This window comes from Elaeis guineensis, chromosome 10, assembly GCF_000442705.2.
Source record: "Elaeis guineensis isolate ETL-2024a chromosome 10, EG11, whole genome shotgun sequence".
In the NCBI taxonomy this organism is placed as follows: domain Eukaryota; kingdom Viridiplantae; phylum Streptophyta; class Magnoliopsida; order Arecales; family Arecaceae; genus Elaeis; species Elaeis guineensis.
In genome coordinates, this window is record NC_026002.2 from 71130851 (window position 1) to 71149652 (window position 18802).

The 18802-nt window shown below is 37.2% G+C and overlaps 1 long non-coding RNA gene and 1 pseudogene across 1 annotated transcript in view; one reads left to right on the plus strand and one right to left on the minus strand.

The window, feature by feature from the left end:
• The window catches only part of LOC140852138 (uncharacterized), a 32622-nt gene that overhangs the window by 5403 nt on the left and 8417 nt on the right, over positions 1 to 18802 (plus strand). The gene's annotated exons all lie outside the window — the stretch shown is intronic.
• LOC105035145 (adenosylhomocysteinase-like) lies at positions 7378 to 9421 on the minus strand (annotated as a pseudogene).

Genomic DNA, 18802 nt, shown 5'->3' on the forward strand with positions numbered 1-18802 from the left:
GTCAGAAAAATACATTATAATTTATCGATAAATCTAGAAAAATTGAAACATTACTTACCTCGAACGTATTCCAATAAATCCACATAATTCTATAAATTTTTTTTCAAAAATTATGTTCATAGATCATATCGTGATATCCCATGATCAAACATCCACAATCCTATACAGAATCAATTTCAATAATTAAAAAGAATACGAATATCATATTTCAACAGTTTAGATTGGGTCCGATCATCTAATTTTATCTAATCAAAATCTAATTAGGACCTAAACGATCCAAAGTTTGACTATCAGATCAAATCGGATTTGAAGTGATAGGATCGAAGTTTCTTCATCGATTTCATAAAATAAGTGGAGAGAGAAAATCAGAGGAGAGAGAATTCATGAGTTACAATTTGAATTGATCAGGTGACACAATCCAACATTACGATTGATCCAATATCTCGATTGGTGAAATCAACATGATCAAATCAAGTCATGACTACATCAGGATCATGGATGATCAAATCTAAAGATTCATGGTCTGATCAAGGTGGGTGCCAGTACGCTGTCTGACAATCATGGATCAGGATTCTTCATTAGAATCAGATCAAGACTATTAAAAGAAATTTCTTCATTCACTAACCTTTTTAGAGAGAGAATCAATCAAGAGAGAGAATATTTTAGAGAGAGAAAATTTTAGAGAGAGAAAATTCATCTTGAATTCTTCAGATAATATGATTCAACAAATTCGATCGATCGGATCAAATCATGCTGAAATTATCATGTGGACAATTCAATAAAATCATGAGAAATAAAATCTAAAAACACCTGATCTGATCAAAGTGGATGTCGGTGTACCGTCCGACGATCACAGATCAAAAATCCATCACGATGATCATTTAAATTCATCATCATTCTTCTCAAAATTCTAGAAAATCTTAGGAGAGAAAAATACTAGTTCAAGCTGAAGGGAGAGAGAGAAGAGAGAGAAACTCTCTTTCTCATATTTTATTATTTATATTATTATTTATTAATTAATTTATTTTATTTTTTTTTCTTCTTTTTTTTCTTTCTTTTTTTTTCTTTTTCTTCACGGAAGAGAGAGGAGAGAAAATCCTATTTATTATTATTATTATTTTATTTTTATTCTTCTTTTTCTTCTTTTTTTTCTTTTTTCTTTTTTTTTTTCTTTTTTTTTCTTTCTTCTTCTTCTTCTCTTTCTTTTCTTTTCTCTTTTTCTTTTTTTCTTTTTCTTATCTTTTCCTTCTTCTTCTTTTTCTTTTCTTCTTCCCGGGCTTACTTTGACCGAAACAGGGGACCGGCAAGTCCCCTCCTTTTGAGTTCCGACCGGCGGCGTAGCCGACGTGGGGCGGCCGTCGGCAGGAGGGGGTGGCCCAACGACAAGAGGAGGGCCAAACCGGCGCCCAAACATCCAACAAAACTGGAAACCCCCCTTTTTCTCAAAGAAATCCGATGACTCCGGTCGCCGGCGAGCATGCACACCGGCATGGAAAGGAAAGAGGAGAAGAGAGGAAGGGAAGGAGGCTTACCTCCGATGCCGGCGAGGCTTTTCCGACGAGCAAATTCGACAGGCACAGGTCAGTCTTTCGCGGTGATTTTTCGATGATTGCCGCCGACTGGGCTTAGGATCTTCGGTGGAAGGGAGAGAGGAGGGATCTCCTCTTTAAATAGAGCGAGAGGAGGGATCTTTTCCGACTCCGATTAGGAGCCGGCGAGAGGAGGAAGAAGACTCCCTTCGAGAGTTCTTCTCCTCTATTTTTCTTCTTTTTTTTCATTTGGGCTTTGGCTGATTCTGGGCCCAATAAGACCGAGTGATCACATTCTTCCCCTCTAAAAGAAATTTCGTCCTCGAAATTTTTTTTGCTTGAGTCTTCATAGTTTCTTACTTGAATCTTATCCATAAATATTTCAATATTCTAATTCTTAATATAAATTCATTCTTAAATCATTTCATAAGAAAAAAAAAATCGGTACATCAATATCTATCTGAAATGGAACCATTCATTTTCTTATTTATCAAGATCAATATCTCAAAGATTTTTAATATTTCAAGAATTTCAAAATTATGCTCTCATTCCCTATAAAATAGTATTCAATACCTTATGACTAGATCAAAATCAAATCTATCTCTTGTAAATAGAAGAAAATCAATGTCTCTATTCTTGCATAAGAACTTCATTCATCATCATCATTCATTTTTTTTTCTAAATATTATCCATTCTTATTTTCAACCCATCATAAGATAGGAAAACATACTTCTATGAATCATTTGATGATATCCTAATCAATCAAAATTCAAAAATATTTTCTCTTATTCGTATTTTCAAAAGTTGAAAATTTATCATTTCAATCTCATTCTCGAACTTTTGATATTTAATTCTCGATACAACTTCATCATTAAGTCATTTCATAAAGATCAATATCACTATTGTTGATTGAATCAATATCACTATTTCTAGTCATCGAAATTTTCTTACTCAAACCCTCAAACTCTTAAATATTCTAATTCTTGAAGCAAATTTTATCATTAAGTCATTCCATAATAAAAATTAATAACTCAAAAATTGGTCTAAATCAAAACTATATTTTTTTTATAATCAAAATTAATATCTCTATTCTAAGTAAGTATATCAATTTTCTTTATCTAAATATTAACAACTCTTAATTAACCGATTCATTATCAAATTAAATTATAAATAACTTCAATCCATCTTTTATAGAATAATCATCAATATCAATAGATAATCTTAATCTTTTCCATTCAGTTAGAAGAATAATAATGATCAAAAGAGTTCAAACTTCAAATTTTATTATACTCTGGAGCTAAATATTTGAGTATAATAATTTAAGATCAAAATCATCATTCGATAAATGATCTCAAATTCTTTCTAATAAATAGAGAATTATAAAATTCAATTTTAGGATAGAGAAAATTTATCTCTAAATATTCTAAATCTAAAATCAAAAATTAAGGGTCCACTCATCTTAGAATTAGGATGCTAAATATATATATATTTTTTTAGCATAGTAGGTGGAAGCACTACTTTTAAAAATCACATTAGGATATCTAAAATAATTTAAAATTTTAAAATATTATTCTTTCTAATATCAATAAATTTTTTGTATCAAATCATATCATCTATCATAATTCTTTAACTCAAAGGGTCAACATTCCTGACTTACTCAAAGTAATCCAGATTACCATGCTTCCACTGCGTACTCTGATCTAACAATTAAAATTTTTTAGTTTTACCAAAAAAAAAAAGTTTGATCAAATTATTTCTTTATCTTATCAATAGAAAAAAAAATTAAATTTTAAATTTCAATTGAAGCCAAAGATTAACTTCTGATTCTCATTCCTACTTCTACTGGTATACAATAATCTTGATTAACCTTTGAGTCAAATATCATATTTAAATCATCATATAGATTTACTATAATCAATATGAATCAAATCTTAATTCTCATATCAATTCAATTCGATAATCAAAAATCTTTATAAGTCAAATCAATGAAGAAAAAATCCTTCGATGCTCCTCCAAATTTGGACAAAATCAGAATATATAAGAATTTCAAATCATTATTTTTTTTCTAAAATTTCTATCATCAGGATTTTCAATATCTATCAAAAATCCTTTCATAATAATCATACAAACTTCAAAAAATCAAATCTTCATTTAATAGTAGATTCAATTAGGGACCTCGTTAACAAAAGCAAAGGAACTCTATATCAATTTCTAAATCCAAAATTTCTAAATTATAAATTCACATGGATCCCTTAATCTGAAATAAATATAAATCAGATCTTTTATCTTAATCTAAAGATATCAATTTTTCATTAACAACCTCAGAAATAATATCAGAAAATCTCTTAATCAACTTAGATGCAAAATCTTTAAATTGAAATTTCATACACATTATGTAGTCTCCAAGAGACATAATAAGATCCATTATTTAGATCTAAGGATGATGATTAAAGATTCCAGTACGATGAATATTCTACAATCTCATAATCGATTTCATCAATAAGAAATAGATTTCTTTGCAATATCCTTAAATATGCATTCATCCTAATATGCCACTTTATATATAATCCACATATCAAATTCAATTTCGATAAATATTCCAATCAAGCATCATAAAAGATTTTTTTTAGTCCATCCTGGAACAATATTTTATCATCAAATCTTTATCTTGCCAATAAAAGTCAACTTCTCAACTAGAAGTAATATTATAGTATTATTCTCACATCAAATTTGAACTTATGATTTACTTGAATAACCAATGATCAAATTAATAACCACAATTGCATAATAAAATTTTATGCCAATCCTTTTGTAATTATTTTCAATCAAAATCTAACTAATCATATTATGATCAATAGATCATCCATCATATTTCAAATTCTATATGTCATAATCTCTTATGATCCTTTCATACATAATCTCAATATTTAACCAAAAATTCATAAAGATTTCTCCCACTACAATCATCAAAGATCTACACCATAATGTTCTTAGTGTCTATCCACTAACACTCCTTCTATACACATCTTAGTTCATCTACTAATGCTCTGATATCACTTTAATTGTCACACCCCCGACTCGAGATTGTGAATCGAGGGTCATGGCAACTGCCGCATACTCATAGAAAACTCTTCCTATAAGCATGCAAGGCATCTTATCATGTTATCTTAAAATAACAGTAGAATAATTAGTCAATAATTCAAATCCAAAACATAACGATCTAAATTTCTTCTTTAATATCTCAATAAATTCAACAATGATTCATAGACCTTACATCAAATTCAATAAGACTTTCAACCTAAAATAAAAGTATAGGGATTCTGCTTCTAATCACACTTCCATTCATATTTTGTATCATCTTAATTCCTCAACATCCGTAAAAATAGTAAAATATGAGATAATGAGCTAGACAGCCCAGTAAGCAATGATCACTTCTCAACAGATTTTATCAGGTATTTAAGTAAATAATCATTTATAGAAAATAAGCATATAGAGTTCATCAATTCGAAATCAATTTCAATTATGCAACATAATTCATGCCAAATTCATTTTTTTTTCAAAAATTCAAATTTTTTTTCAGATTTCAATTTCTTTCGTTCTTAAATTTTTTTCGTCAATCATGAGCTATGACCATATTTTTCCTGTGGCAAGGTCATAACACCGCGTATCTTCTTGCGGTGAGCTACGAATCATCTGGCAGCAAAGTCCTTCGGAACCGTTGGTCTCTCTGGCGGTTTGTCGCTGGTCTCTCTGGCGACATGAACCCTCAGGATAAATCAATTGCCAACATGTATGCCCCCATTGGCGGGATCCTTTACATAGTCAGGTTGTCAATTCATATTGTTCTTATATCAGAATTCTTCATAAATCATGTTTTATATTCTAATTTCGATAATAAAATATATAATCATGTAGTATCGAAATCAATCAATATAACGCATCATGAAATCAATATGTTCAATCACGCTTCATCATAACATTTCAAATAAGATATTTCATAATAAAATATCATTCATCCAATTCATGCATCGTTTCACAAATCATGTCAGAAAAATACATTATAATTTGCCGATAAATCTAGAAAAAGTGAAACATCATTTATCTCGAACGCATTTCAATAAATCCACATAATTTTATAAATTTTTTTTCAAAAATTATGTTCGTAGATCATATCGCGATATCCCATGATCAAACATCCACAATCTTATACAGAATCAATTTCAATAATTAGAAAGAATACGAATACCATATTTCAACGGTTTAGATTGGGTCCGATCATCTAATTTTATCTAATCAAAATCTAATTAGGACCTAAACGATCCAAAGTTTGACTATCAGATCAAATCGGATTCGAAGTGATAGGACCGAGGTTTCTTCATCAATTTCATAAAATCAAGTGGAGAGAGAAAATCAGAGGAGAAAAAATTCATGAGGTACAATTTGAATTGATCAGGTGACATAATCCAACAGTACGATTGATCTAATATCTCGATTGGTGAAATCAATATGATCAAATCAAGTCATGGCTAAATCGGGATCATGGATGATCAAATCTAAAGATTCATGGTCTGATCAAGATGGGTGCAGTACGCTGTCTGACAATCATGGATCAGGATTCTTCATTAGAATTAGATCAAGACTATTAAAAAAAATTCTTCATTCACTAACCTTTTTAGAGAGAGAATCAATCAAGAGAGAGAATATTTTAGAGAGAGAAAACTCATCTTGAATTCTTCAGATAATATGATTCAACAAATCCGATCCAAATCATGCTGAAATTATCATATGGATAATTCAATAAAATCATGAGAAATAAAATCTAAAAATACTTGATCTGATCAAAGTGGATGTTGGTGTACCGTCCGATAATCACAGATCAAAAATTCATGACGAGGATCATTTAATATCATCATTATTCTTCTCAAAATTCTAGAAAATCTTAGGAGAGAGAAATACTAGTTCAAGCTGAGGGGAGAGAGGGAAGAGAGAGAAACTCTCTTTCTCATATTTTATTATTTATATCATTATTTATCAATTAATTTATTTTATTTTTCTTTCTTGTTTTCTTTCTTTCTTTCTTTTTTTTTTCTTCACGGAAAAGAGAGGAGAGAAAATCCTATTTATTATTATTATATTATTATTATTTTATTTTTCTTCTTCTTTTTCTTTTTTTTTCTTTTTTTTTCTTTTTCTTTTCTTTCTTCTTCTTCTCTTTCTTTTCTTTTCTCTTTTTCTTTTTTTCTTTTTCTTTTCTTTTCCTTCTTCTTCTTCTTTTTCTTTTCTTCTTCCCGGGCTTGCTTTGACCAAAACAAGGGACCGGCAAGTCCCCTCCTTTTGAGTTCCGACCAGTAGCGCAGCCAGCGTGGGGTGGCCGTCGGCAGGGGGTGGCCCAACGACAAGAGGAGGGCCAAACCGGTGGTTGACGGTGACCACCGGCGCCCAAACATCCAACGGAACCGGAAACCCCCTTTTTTCTCAAAGAAATCCGGCGACTCCGGTCGCTGGCGAGCATGCACACCGACATGAAAAGGAAAGGGGAGAAGAGAGGAAGGGAAGGAGGCTTACCTCCGACGCCGGTGAGGCTTTTCTGGTGAGCAAATTGGACGAGCACAGATCGGTCTTCCGCGGTGGTTTTTCGGCGATTGCCGCCGACTGGGCTTAGGATCTTCGGTGGAAGAGAGAGAGGAGGGATCTCCTCCTTAAATAGAGCGAGAGGAGGGATCTTTTCCGACTCCGATTGGGAGCCGGCGAGAGGAGGAAGAAGACTCTCTTCGGGAGTTCTTCTCTTCTGTTTTTTTTTTTTTTTCGTTTGGGCTTTGGCTGATTCTGGGCCAATTGGGCCGGGTGATCACATCTTCATCATAGATGCCTGCATCTGGTACAGCCTCCTGACATCAATGGTGGTCTCCTCAGAGATGCCGACGAGCCTCTCCTTTATCTTGTGGTACTTCTTGGGATCCACCTTGAGGTTGTCCTGGATGAGTCCCTGCATGATCTGGAACTCAACGTTGTCGGTGGAGGTTGGATCGAGCATCTTCCCGGTCTTCTCATACTCCTCGGCCTTGATGCCCTCATGGATGAGGAGGGTGGCATCACCACCGTCGTCGGCGATGAGGTCGGGGCCACCGACGGTGCCCCAGTCGAGGCATCGCTCGGTGCACCTCCAGTACTCCTAGAGGGTCTCTCCCCTCTAGGCGAAGATGGTGGCGGAGTCGCGGGAGGTGGCGGCAGCAGCGTGGTCCTGGGTGGAGAAGATGCTGCAGGAGCACCAGTGGACCTCGGCACTGAGGGCGGTGAGGGTCTCAATAAGGACGGTGGTATGGATGGTCATATGGGGGGAGCTAGAGATGCGGGCACCCTTCAAGCGCTGGGAGGTGCTGTATTTGGATCGGTAGACCATGAGGTCGGACATGTCCACCTCGACGAGCTCGATCTCGAGGCAGTCAAAGTCAGCCTGCAAGAGGTCCTTCACCTTGTACTCATGCCCGGAGGTCTTCTCTGTTGGATTATTTTAAACTTATCATTAAATGATTTTGGAAAACTAAAAGACCTCTTGGAAAACTAAAGGGTCTCTTGGAAATCTGAAAGGCCTCCTTGTAAAAAGGAATAGGCTTCTTGATAGATGAAGAATACATAGAATTCTGTAAATGCTTCTTAGTATTCCATGCATGAATTAAATGCTATGGAATATAAAAAGGCATCTAGGCATCTATAAATAGGAAGGTGATTTGTCCATTGTGGTGTGTGAAGCAAGTATTCTTCTTGTCATCTTTCCACTATAAGAAAAGAGTGTTTATTATTTTTATATTTGAGATTCTTCAATTCTATCATTTGGTATCAGAGCCTTGTCTTGTTGAGAAGACTGATCCTAAAAGAAATGGCTAGTGATGGTGTGCAAATGCAAATCCCAAAGCTTACTAAGGAGAACTTTGGGAATTGGTGTATCCAGATGAAGTCATTGTTTGGCTCACAAGATCTATGGGAGATCGTTAATGATGGCTACACCGAGCCTACATCAGATCAAGAGAGAGGGTACAATCAAAATCAAAAGGAGGCTTTGAGGGTTACGAGGAGAGACAAGAAAGCTTTGTTTCAATTATATCAAGCCTTGGATGAGGTGACATTTGAAAGAATTGCTGAGGCAACTTCTGCAAAGCAAGCATGGGATACTCTCTCCATCATATTTAAAGGAGAAGAAAAAGTGAAGCGAATCCGACTACAACAACTACGGGGAGAATTTGAAGTCACCACCATGAAGGAGATGGAGAATATCTTCAACTACTTTTCTCGGATATTGGTTATCATAAACCAATTGAAGAGGAATGGAGAGAAGATAGATGATGTTCGAGTGGTAGAGAAGATACTTCGATCTTTGACACCGAGGTTTAAGCATATTGTTGTCGCTATTGAAGAAGCCAATGATGTGGATACTCTATCCATCAATGCGTTGATGGGTAAACTTCAAGTCCATGAACAAAAGAAGCAAAATAAAATTGAAACAGCTAATACAGAGCAAATACTTCAATCAAAGGTGGAGGCCAAAGATCAAAAAGGAAAGGATCAAGGGCAATCTCAAGCATTTCGAGATGCTAGTAGCAACATAAGAGGTGGTGGCAACAACTACCGTGGTCGTGGTCGAGGCCGTAGTCATGGTCGAGGAGGCTACAATGGTGGAAGAGGCCGAACTCCAAATTTCAACAATGGAAGAGGTGGTAGAAGAGGTGAACATGGTCGAGGTAGAAGATTAAATGGAGGTCGTGACCAAGCAAGATCCAATGTTCAATGCTATAATTGCCACAAATATGGGCATTATAGCTATGAGTGTTGGAACAATGAGCAAAGCAACTACAAATTCAAAAACCAAGAAGGAGAGCCAACTCTTCTTTTGGCATGCCAACAAAATGGAGACTTGAAGAATATGTGGTTTCTTGACTCAGGAGCCACAAACCACATGTGTGGAAGAAAAGACCTATTCGTGGAGTTGCAAGAAGGGGTGCATGGTGATGTGAAGTTTGGGGATTTCTCCAAAGTTCCCGTCAAAGGAAGAGGCAAGATCATGATTCAACAAAAGAATGGTACGTCTGATTTTATTTCCAATGTATATTATGTGCCAGACTTGAAGAGTAATATTCTAAGTATTGGCCAACTTTTGGAGAAGGGTTATATAATTCATATGAAAGGGTCATCACTAACCTTAAGAGATTGGAATGGGAAGCTGATTGCTTGTGTCCAGATGGCGAAGAACAGGATGTTTCCTCTTCTCTTGAAGACAGATTCTCAAAATTGCTTGCAAGTGGATATCAAGAACCCTTCTTGGCTTTGGCATCTCAGGCTTGGATATTTAAATTTTGGAAGTTTGAAATTGCTATCTAAAGATGGTATGGTGAAAGGTCTTCCGCATATATATTATCCAAATGAAGTTTGTGAAAAGTGCACACTAGCAAAGCATACAAGAGCTCCCTTCAAAGGTGGAAAGTCTTGGAAAGCAATGAGACCATTGCAGTTGGTGCATACTGATATATGCGGCCCTCTTCCAGAATCTCATGGTGGTAACAAATATTTTATAACATTTGTTGATGATTTTAGTAGAATGTTGTGGGTTTATTTTCTTAAAGAAAAGTCGGCTGCACTCTCTACATTTAAAAATTTTAAATCTTTAGTTGAAAAGAATGTAACTATAAAGTACAAATTTTGAGATCCGATAGAGGTGGAGAATACATGTCAAATGCTTTCAGGAACTATTGTGATGAAGAAGGAGTTCGACATCAATTCACTGCTCCGTACTCTCCACAACAAAATGGAGTAGCCGAAAGGAAGAATCGGACCATCCTTGACATGACAAGAAGTATGTTGAAAGAGAAGAACCTTCCCGAGCAATTTTGGGCTGAAGCGGTGGCATGTGCAGCCTATCTCATCAATCGAAGTCCGACAAAGTTCATCAAAGGAATGACACCAAAGGAAGCTTGGAGTGGCTACAAGCCAGGAGTGAGCCACTTGAAGATTTTTGGGAGCATTGCTTATGCCCAAGTGCCACAAGAGAAGAGAAAAAAGCTTGATAATCGAAGCCAAAAGTGCATCTTCATAGGATACAGTGAGCAATCCAAAGCCTACAAGTTGTATGATCCAACGGCAAATAAGGTAATCATCAGTCGAGATGTGGTCTTCAAGGAAGATGATGTATGGGATTGGAGTGGCACAGATTCTCATACCAAATATGTACCACTTCATACTGAAGCTGAGGAGAACATAGAAGTGGAGGCTGCCCAACCAATATTATCACCTGCAAGATCATCTCCACCACCACAAGCTACACCGGCTTCTTCAAGTCATTCTATATCAACAAGAAGTCATGGAAGAAAATTTAGAAGTCTTAATGATCTTTATGATGAAACAGAAGTAGTTGAACAAGTTGATTTATATTGTTTATTTGCTGATGTTGAATCTCTAACATTTGATGAAGCAGTGCAGAAAGCCGAATGGAGAAAGGCAATGAAGGAGGAGATCCATGCCCTAGAGAAAAATAATACGTGGGAGTTAACTACACTTCCAAAAGGACAAAAGGCAATAGACGTTAAGTGGGTGTACAAAGTGAAGCACACTGCTAATGGAGAAGTAGAAAGATACAAAGCTCGTCTTGTTGCCAAAGGCTACAAGCAAAAGAAGGGATTCGACTATGATGAAGTCTTTGCACCAGTTGCTCGACTTGACACCGTGAAGCTTATCTTCTCACTTGCATCTCATCACAAGTGGAAGATGTACCATATGGATGTGAAGTCAGCATTTCTCAATGGCTACCTTGAAGAAGAAGTTTATATTGAGCAACCGGAGGGTTATATCCTTAAAGGCATGGAAGATAAAGTGTATAAGTTACGAAAAGCTTTGTATGGGTTGAAGCAAGCACCCCAAGCATGGAATACATGGATCGATCATTATCTCCAAGGATACAGCTTTGTCAAGTGCCCCTATGAATATGCCACCTATGTGAAGAAAAAAGGAGATGATATTTTGATAATATGTTTATATGTAGATGACCTTCTTGTGACAGGTAGTAGCAAGGAAATGATTTATGAATTCAAAGCAGCTATGGGCAAGGAGTTCGAAATGACGGGTGGAGACTTGATGTCCTATTTTCTTGGCATTGAGGTAAAGCACAGAGAAGATGGCATCTTCATTTCTCAAGGGAGATATGCAAGAAACATTCTAAAAAAATTCAAAATAGAGAGTTGTAAGGAAGTAAACACCCCGGTGGCTTATGAAGAAAAACTTAATAAAGAAGGAGAAGGCAAGGAGGTGAACTCGACTCTCTTCAAAAGTCTTGTTGGAAGTCTTCGCTATCTCACTATAAGTCGGCCCGATATTGTTTATGGAGTTGGTTTGATTAGTAGATATATGGAGCATCCAAAGGAGTCATATTGGATGGCGGCAAAGAGGATTCTTAGATATTTTAAAGGAACTCTTGATCATGGTATGTTTTATGCTCATTCCAATGATGCAAGTTTAATTGGTTTTTCTGATAGTGATTGGGGTGGAGATCTTGATGAACGGAAGAGCACTTCCTGTTATGTTTTTTATTTTGGTACTAATGCTTTCTCTTGGAGCTCAAAGAAGCAATCTATTGTGGCACTATCTACATGTGAGGCGGAGTATGTTGCAGCAGCATCATGTGTATGTGAGGCTATATGGTTGCGCAATTTGCCAGAAGAATTGGGTCATCCACAAAAAGAGCCTATAAAGATCAATGTTGATAACAAATCTACTATTGAGCTAGCCAAGAATCCAGTCCAACATGGAAGAAGCAAACATATCGACACTAGATTCCATTTTCTTCGTGATCAAGTCAAAAAAAAAATTGTGGAGGTTGTGTATTGCAAATCAAAGGAACAAGTTGCTGATATATTCACAAAATCACTCAAAAGTGAAGACTATCAAAGGCTGAGGAAGATGCTTGGAGTCATAGCACCAAGATGAACAAGTTTAAGGGGAGAATTGTTGGATTATTTTAAACTTATCATTAAATGATTTTGGAAAACTAAAAGACCTCTTGGAAAACTAAAGGGTCTCTTGAAAATCTGAAAGGCCTCCTTGTAAAAAGGAATAGGCTTCTTGATAGATGAAGAATACATAGAATTCTGTAAATGCTTCTTAGTATTCCATGCATGAATTAAATGCTATGGAATATAAAAAGGCATCTAGGCATCTATAAATAAGAAGGTGATTTGTCCATTGTGGTGTGTGAAGCAAGTATTCTTCTTGTCATCTTTCCACCATAAGAAAAGAGTGTTTATTATTTTTATATTTGAGATTCTTCAATTCTATCATTCTCCACATGAAGAGCCATGGTGATGGCATCGGCTTCTCTCTCGAGATCGACCGACGGAGAAGGGAGAAGAGGGTTTTAGGACCTGGGAAGCGAGGAGAAGCAGCGAGCGGGGTGACTTCAGTGGCCCAGATCTAGAAGAAATCAGCTCTGCGATCAGGGGAAGCTTGGATCGCCGGATCTAAGAGAGATCGGCGCGGGCAGAGCTAGGACATGCGGGAGACCTTGGGACCACTGTGGACGGTCCTAGTGCCGGCAGGAGCAGCTTCGGCTATGTTGGAGGTGCATGTGGGCTTCGGCACCACAGATGACTTCGGTCGCGTTGGGAGCGGTCACACGAGAGGCTTAGATGCCGATAGGGACGACGTGCATGCAGAAGCGCTGGGCTAAACCCGCTCCGGCAATGCTCGCAGGGGACCTCGGAGAAGGTAGAGGACGGTTGCGCGCACCGGGGACTTCGATCGCGTTGGGAGCGTGCGGACTTCGGTGCACGGGGGACGTCGGTCGTGGATGCGTGCGGGCTTGGGGAGGCCTGTGGATGCCACCTTTTTTCCCTCTTTCTTTTTTCTTCTTTTTTTCTTTCTTTCTCTTTTTTTTTTTTGGTGGAGGGACTTCGGTGCCTTAGCGGAAGGATTTTGGAGCCACTCGGGCTGCTTCGGTTGGGTCTGGCTTCGACACGGTCGGGGCGGCGTCGGACGCTCAGATCTGGAGAGGATTAGCATCGTGGAGCTGTGAAGAACTTGTTTTGGCCTCGTCCGGCTCGATCGGTCATAGGAAGAGCTCGATTCGGGTGGGCCTTTTCGGCCTTTTCCACCTTTTTTTTTTTTACCTAGGTGTTGCACCTGCAAGAAGGAGGATAAATAAAAAAGTTGATGGGAGGTTTGGAAGCTTTTTACCATAAGATTTTTATGGAATTAATTTTCTATGGTCTCGTTGGTTCTACAGGAAATAGCTTTCGATCAGATCTCTATGGTAGCGTTGCACGAGGTACTCAACTGGTCTTTTTTGAGGAAAAGACTAATTTCAGTGCCACATCCGAGGTTGTCTCTTGTTACAGCAGATGATTAATCGGCCTGAGAATCGGCCTAAGATTTCCACACGTGAGGTTCAGGCCCTTTTTCTTTGGATTATCTTCTTCCTCCCTTTTTATTTGGATCCTATTTGGATCACAAACCCTCTAGCTTCAAGTCCAATTTTAATAAGTTGATCGATTCAGGGGCAATCAGATCTGATCGGCATCAACCGATTTGTGGATAGCTAGATTATCTTGGTATTGGAGTAATACGATGAAACTCCTCTCGTTGAACACTCACATCTTTCCGTAAACGAGCCTGGTCGTTCCTGTAGCGCCAATCTGTTGATGCAGAAATTTATTTCGACATCGGGATGGCTAGAGCGATTACAAGTCGGCGATGGTGGGGCGGCGACAGCAGGACCTCCAAAAGAAGTTCCTAACCAGAGTTGGCTCCGGTGGAGATCCTTCAACGCTCAAGTCAAATTTCTGATTAACAAAGAGAGGAGCGAGCATTTTGGGAGAGAAGAGAGCGCATACCTCGAGGATCCCTCTTTAGGCCTTTATTTATAGACGGAGGCTAAAAAGCCATGAAAAAGAAAATGGTTGTTAGAGATCTTTTCGCCCTCCATTGAATATCCTCAAAAATCATGCTGGCTTTTTAATTTTTAGGATTTGATAGGTAGTGTCATCTTTTAGCACGTGGGGCCCACCTCCATTAATGGCATGGATTGACAACTAGCTGTTCTGAGAATGGAGACCCTTCTTTTACTACTGGTTATTCTCATGTTTTAATGGAATGATGTGACGGAACCATGACTAGACCAAGTCTGATATGGCCTTACGTCTCCATATACCTTACGTCCTCAGTTAGTATGAAATTACCTCCCAACACATCCCATACTGATGTAGCAATGGTAGTTGGTTTTTGTAGGCATTTCTGAATAGTGTAGGTGAACAGGAGTCACTAATGAAAGCCATGCCTTCACCCTCCCTCACAGTCTACTGGACGATATTCCTCTATGGTTTTTTCTCATATTTTCTGAACATAAAAAGTGGACGTGGCATTGTTGGAGCTCTTAGCCTCTCAAGGATATTGCACTTCAGTTCATGAGATAGTAAGCTTCATGATTCCATTCAAATATATTTAATTAGCAAGGGTACCCCCAGTTTGCTTGCTTACCATGGGTGCAGTATTTGTAAATGGGTCTATGCTTCATGGAAATTAAGAAATATTGCATTTTCAGGTTCATATTGCATGTATTTTCAATACTTAGGGGCCTTGCATGTGCATTGATGATGGGAGCATTGTTAGCAATTTTTCGAACAGGTTTTCATCACCCTTACATATGGATTGAATCAGTTACCTTTATAATGCGTAAAACGTGACCTTGAAATGGTAAAAGATAATAAGCACAGGAGATCTAAATCTTTTTTATTTATGTTTTATAGGCTCTCCATAGACAGCCATTGACAGTGTTGCCCAGCTATGCAATCCAAGAGGGGGATGAATTGAGTTTTTGAAAATTTAAAATTAATTTAGAACCATGAGGATTAAGTAATAAAAGGCAAGTTAGTTGAAGTGAGTAATTTAAGCAAGGTGAAGATATTAGATGCAAGAGTGTAAGAAAGAAAAGAAAATAAGATAGAGAACAAGTAAGCACATCATAAACAACCAAGATTTATAGTGGTTCGATGCCAACTTTGCACCTACATCCACTCCCCAAGCTCCTACTTGAGAATTCAAATCCACTAAACCGTATTCAACAAGAATACAACGTCGATACCTCCGACTCTAGCTATCCTAAGCTAGAATATTTATTTTTCGGATACAAGCCAACCCAATACAATCCGATTCAAGGTTCAGATCAACCTTTTCATGTTTTGGAATCCTTCCAAAACTAAAGATCAACTCAAAAATAGAGTATAACAGTTAATCACATGGAAATACAAATATAGCTCCTTTAATGAGCAAATAAAGCTTTAAATATACTTTACACAACAATGAAGAAGCTTTTCTGATTCTCCTCAAGGTTGTTCAAGACTTGAATGAGCTCTTGAGAGGTTGGTGAACTTGAAAATGAAAGCTTCTTAACTTTGAGAGAGCTTTTTGCGTAGGATTGAATTGAATGCTTGAAGATGCTTCTTTATTCCCTCCTTTAAGTACTTTTTATAACTTCAAATAATGGTGGAGAGTAATCTGGACTGAAATAGAGCCGTTGGAGATCATTAAATAAGCATTAAATACGTCAAAACGAGCTGAAAAACTAGCTGTTACGAAATTTTTTCATCGCAGGGGTCGACTCATAGGGTCGACTCATACATATGAGTCGACTCATGGGGTCGACTTCTGTGGCACAGAAAAGAAAATGACTGTTCTGTAATTTTGACATACACAGCAACAAAGGTCGACTCATATGGTCGACTCATGCACAGGGGTCGATTCAATTGGGTATGCCAGCCAAAAAATCAGCGCGCCGTTCAACTCCTTTTGACATGAGTCAACTTATGGGGTCGACTCAATTTTATAAATATGATTTTCTTTTAAAATACACATCCAAAAATATTGAGATTGCCTCCAAAAGATCACAAATCTTCTGTTCTTGCTCTTGAGGCTTTCGAGTTAGGACTTGGTGAAATTATGATTTTATCCCTAAAAAATAATAAATTTTTTTAAGCCAAAATTATTAGTAACCCCCTCAAATACTTTGTAATCATTAAAATCAATTCAAAGAGCAACAATCTCCCCCTTTTTGATGATCATAAAATACTTGAGCAAAAGCAAAGTATAATATATATAAGGCATTGAACATGAATTTCAAATTTATGAAGATGCATCACTTAAACATCATAGCCAGTTATTTGAATAAAATGCATCATGAGTAGTTTGAAGATCAATTTGAAATTTGCTTATTAGATTATTTGCTTTGAAAATTGCAGACAATTTTGGTTCTTTGACACATTTGCTTTAACAATTTTGCTTATTGCTCTCAATTCTATTTCTCTATTGCTTATTACTCGATCACAATTTTTGATTCTCTACTCCTTTTTGATAGCATCAATTAAGATCTTAAGAAATTTTGAAGAGAGAAAAAAAAAAGATAACATAAAGGACATATTTTTTCTACTCCCCCTTTTGATACCATATTTTATTTCTTTACTCCCCCTCTTTCATTGTTTATTTCTCTACTCCCCCTCATTATAGCAATTATAAAGGACATATCAATTTGCTCATATAGAAGATATTGCTATTTATAATATTTCATAGCATAAATATGAGTTATTTTTCATATCTCATAATTAAGATAATTTTATTGATCCCAATCATAAACATTCATTGAAATTCAAAGCATATAAATATATATATATATCCAAAATGTAACAGAATACATAAGTATCCCAATACATATGAGTCAACTTAAAATACAAAAGTCATGGATAACAACTATCCAACAGTCAATCAGCCAACAAATACAAAGACCATAAGATAGATCCTAGACATAAAAGACTAACTATGCAAGATCTAATAGATATCATGGCTAGAGGGATCAGAATCTGAAGAGTCAGAGATATGATGAGGAGATGTAGGATCAAATCCATAGGTACGACCTCGACCACGTCTGTCTCGACCATGGGTAGAAGTACCGGCACCAGTAGAGGGGCGAGAGGATCCTGGAGCCTGGAAAGCTACAGATTGTGCCAGAAGAGAAAGTCTGATGGTGTCCAAAAGATCTAAGACTCTCGACATAGACTGCATCAAGGTACTAAACTGAGTAGAGACAGTCTCACTGGAGCCCCCGATCTCTCTCCTCAAAAAGTCAAATCCATCCTCCAAAACTCTCCAAAGTCTAGCCGCCTCTGCAGATAGGTCTGAGACCTCTGTGATGTCCTGATGTGATTGGGGATAGACTAAAGCTAATACTTGCCCCTGCAAATCTAAAACTCTGCCTGTCAGTCTCAAAATATATCCCTCAAACTGCTCAATATGTACGGACTGAGCAGTAAGCATCTGAAAGATAGTAGAGATATGAGGGATCAAAGTCTGATTTGAGTCATCCTAAGATGTTGACCTCTGAGCAAAGACTGAGGTGGCAAACTGCTGAGATAAAATGGAGGCAACACGTTGGGACATCAGCTCAATCTGATCATTTGCAAGTCTGAACTTTGGAGGATGTACCCTGCTCTCTGACTGTGAAACTGAAGCATGCCTCCTCACTGACTCTGAGGGACCAGCCTCGTGATCAGAAACAAACTAAATATCAGGAGATGCTCTATGATCACGAGGAGGTAAAGACGGTCTCTCCTCCTCTGCTCTCTCCTCAACACCTTTTGACCAACCGCCATCAGTCTTTGAAAAACCTATGCAGTGCAGTGTGTGGCGGTTGATGGTGTCGGAATGAGATAATCTGGCAACTGCCTCCCCCTCAAAACTGACTCTGAACCTCCTAAAAACTAGGGTGAGTGCCATACCATTAGACAAGTAAGCCTTAGACCTGTTCAGGATCTCCCTCATGGCCTCAAATATTAAAGCAGAAAGGTTCAAGGGGGTCTCGATGATCACATGGTACATGATGCAAATGTCCTTACCAGATAGGAGATCATGTCTGCTACTCCTAGGGACAAACAGTTTAGTTATCATGTGATGTAACAGCCTCATCTCAACAGAAAGAATTTTTGCTTCTAATTTATTCAAACTTTCAGTAAAAGTTCTCCCTAAGATAACATTAATTTCTTCTTCTTTGATTGGGAGCTCCATATTAGTATAGCCTTCACAAGGCAAGTGTAGGATTTGTCCCAAATGCATTGGATCAAGAATAATATCAACATCTTTCACTGTAAACTTTACTGTTCCATTGAAGTAACTTAAGTTCAAATAAAATTCTCTGACCAAATCAACATACATATTTTCCTTCAATAGACAGTAAAACTCTCATTTTTTATTTT